This window comes from Sceloporus occidentalis, unplaced genomic scaffold (assembly GCF_023333645.1).
Source record: "Sceloporus occidentalis isolate IW3139 unplaced genomic scaffold, rSceOcc1.0.p SCAF_3, whole genome shotgun sequence".
NCBI lineage: Eukaryota > Metazoa > Chordata > Lepidosauria > Squamata > Phrynosomatidae > Sceloporus > Sceloporus occidentalis.
Window position 1 is genome coordinate 19,456,670 of NW_028316983.1, and position 3,586 is coordinate 19,460,255.

Sequence of the window (3,586 nt, forward strand, 5' to 3'; positions counted from 1 at the left end):
AAGTTTCAGCTCCTTTTGCAGCCGGTGATGAAAGTGATTGATTTGTGTGAAAGGAAAATTAACTCTATCACCTCCAAAGAGACAAGTTCCCAGAGATTTGTGACATTAATCCCTGCTTTGGAAAAGTCTGTTGAAGGGGGGTGTTTCCCTAATAGCAGATGACAGAAAGATGACCATTGGAAGTTCCCTCCTGGCTACTGACATTCAGGGAAGTTGCAAAGCTTCCTTTGCGATCTCCTAAACTTGAACTGTTAAGGGGAGCTGGACATGTTTAAAGGCAGGTGCCTTGGAGTTCTGGGTTTGTTGGGGGAAACACTTTTCATAGCTGATTTATTTTGTTACATTTTGTTTTATCTTGGTGATTTGCTTTGATCTACATCTTTCCTGTCTTCCAAAATGAGAACTTTATATTCAGTTGTTCTTGTTGCTGTTGTGTGCCTTCAAGTCATTTCTGACTTACGGTGATTCTAAGGCAACCCTATCACTGAATTGTATCTGCAAGATTTGTTCAGAGGGGCTTGGCTATTGCCTTCCTCTGAGGCTGTGAGAGTGTGACTTGTCCAAGGTCACCCAGTGGTACTGAACATGATTAGGTAGGGATGACCAAGACATTTGGCTGCTTGTGATAATAGACAAGATAACCACAACCCACCCCTGATGGAAATTGGCTGGAATGCCAATTTAATGTTACTTCTGGAGAGAAGTCAGCTTCTTTCACCACGCTGAGGGCAGCAGGCTAGTTAAAGGCTTTAAGACAGGCTATGTGGTGTGTAAAGTACTGCTGCCACCTGACACCTGAAGCAGTTGCTCACTCTACCTCCTGGTAGAGCCAGGCTTCTAATTATGAATTTGGTTTGGACCCCAACCATCAGCTAGTTCAGCCCCCTGCTGATGGAGCAATCCACATCTAAAGTTTCCCTGAAGAGTAGTCATCTGTTTAAAAACCTCCAGTGAAAGGGCGTCCAGCACCTTCTCACGTAGCCTGTCCCACTGCTCTCATTCTCTGGAAGTTTTCCCTAAGTTTTAGTTAGAATATCCTTTCTTGTAATTTGAATAGCTTGGTTCAGGTTCCATCCTCTGGAGCAGCAGAAAACAAGCTTATGTTGCCTTTCAGGTGATAGCCCTTCAGATATTTATAAATAGCTGTCATGTGGGATTGCCATGTCATATCATAAGAGATGTCCCTTATTTGTGGGTCGGAGAGCTTGTCCCTCATAGGACTGGCAGTTATGCTTTGCTGTAAGGATTGTCTCTTATTTGTGGGTTGGAAAGTTTTTTCCTTTCACATAGACTGAAGCAAGTTCAAAAAACCCAAACACCTTCTGGGGGGCCCTTTATGAAGACAAAAATGTATGCATCACATAATTTATGAATGTGGACAATATGTTAAATTTACAGAGAAAGATATGGCTAAGTGAACTGAAATCAAAACTTTCATAAAGTATTTTGGTAGAACACAGACTTGTTAATAGTTAATTACTGGCTATCAACCCTCCATGCCATGAATTTTGATTGTCTTTTATTGCTTTTTTGAAAACCTGGAAAAACTATGGCATGCCATTTCCTACTTATCCTTTGTCCGTGTTAAACATATCCTCTATCCTCAGTCATTCCTCAAAGGACTTGGTTTCCAAATTCTTTACCATCTTGATCACCTTCCTCTGGACACATTCCAGCTTGTTGATAAGAGAGTGAAATGAATTTTAAAATCTCAGAAAAGTATTTAAAACTTCATAGGCAAGAAAAGGATCTTTGTGGTAGAGTCTGAAGCAATGTTATAAGCAATGTAAGCTTGATGGAGATGGGATGTCATGTTCCTGCCAAATCAACTGAGCAATTTGAAGGTTGGGAATGATAATTTCCCCACTGTGGAAGACCACACTAGGACAAGGGTAATGGTGATGACATCTGGCTCTTGCACAAGCAGCTACATATAGCGTCACAGTCAGAGCCAGCTCAAAGCATTTTGAAGACTGAGGCAAAGGACAAAGGACCCTTCCCATACTTCCATGTGTCTGGCTCATTCTGCCTTATGCAGGAGTGGGAAGAACATAGCCAGCTCCCATATTTTTTTTGTAGTCTCCACTGCCCCTCCAATAAAAAAAGAAGAGGATCATGGGCATAGCTGTAGCCACAGAGTGCTCTTAATCCTCATGGAATATAGAAGACCAGTGCCACGAGACTACAGAGCTGAAGACACCCCAGTACCACCTGAAATGGTAATATCTAGAGTCTTTCCTATCTGACTGATGGGAATAGGATTCAGGCAGCAAACCTGAATCTAAATCATCACCTCATTCATACCTTTCCCACATTCAGAGACATCAACAAAGCTTACCATCCAAAACTTTCTAGGAACGACGTAACTTTACCCTCTAAGCTCTACTGTAGACATGTGTGGCAGGTGGTAGTTGTGCATCAAACCACCTGTCAACTTATGGTGACCCCATATGGTATTCTTCAGCAAGAAATACTCAGAGGTAGTTTGGCATTTCCTTCCTCTGAGTTTAGCCTACAGCACCTGGTATTTCCTGGCAGTCTCCCATCCAAATACTAATGAGGGCTGATCCAAAATCAAATGGAACACGAAGTCCTCTGACTATTTAATTTGGGGTGGTCTATAGGGCACAGGTTTGCTGCCTGAAACCTATTCCCCTTAATCCTCCAAATGGCAGCAAGTGCTCATACATTATCTAAGGCCCTGTCTGCACAGGCCAAATAAACTGTCTTCCCCTGTACTTTTGGCAAGGAGTCTGGATGATGCAGGGCCTAATCCCCAAGCATAGCACAAACAGTATAAGTGATGTCCAGCCTGTTAAGTACCAAATCTGGGGCATATCCCTCTTAAAATGTATTAAAAACCTCTTTGTTTGCTCTAGATCTTTCCAGGAGATTTGGAGCCCCCCCCCCCCCCCATTCTAATGCCAAGCAGCTGTTTAAAATGTGTCCCACTATGCCGCCAGGTGTGGCTATGGTGGCAGTGAGTCACCCACTCTGAAGTCAAAATGAGGAAGTCAGCCATGTGATCAAGGCTGGGCACCTTGTTCTAACCTGAGAGCAAGTGACTTGTCATCACCACAGCTCTGTTGGCACAATGGGACATGCTTGCAAACAGCTGCCTGCCATCAAAATGGAGGGCCCCAGGTAACGGGGGGAGATCAGGACAGCTCCAGGGTGGTAATATTCTGGGCTGTTCCCAGAGTACCTTAGCTGGTGCAGACACCACCTCTGATACCACTTTAAGCTCCATGACTGCATCCTCTGAATCCTGGGACTTATACTTTGGTGAATCACCAAAACAAAACAAAACAAATAAAATAAAATAAAATAAATAGCCAGTGTGGTGTCATCATCTGAGAATTGGATTGGATTCTGGGAGACCAGGGTTTAAATCCCTGCTCAGCTATGAAAACCTACTGTGTGCCATTAGGTAAGTCACACTCTGTCAGTCTCAGACAAAGGCAATGGCAAACCTGCTCTGAACAGATCTTACAAAAAAAAAAAAAAAAAAGAGCACCATAGGATGGCACCACAGTGAATAAAGTGGTACCAAAGTGCTATAACTGTGTAGTGTGAAAGAGGAGGG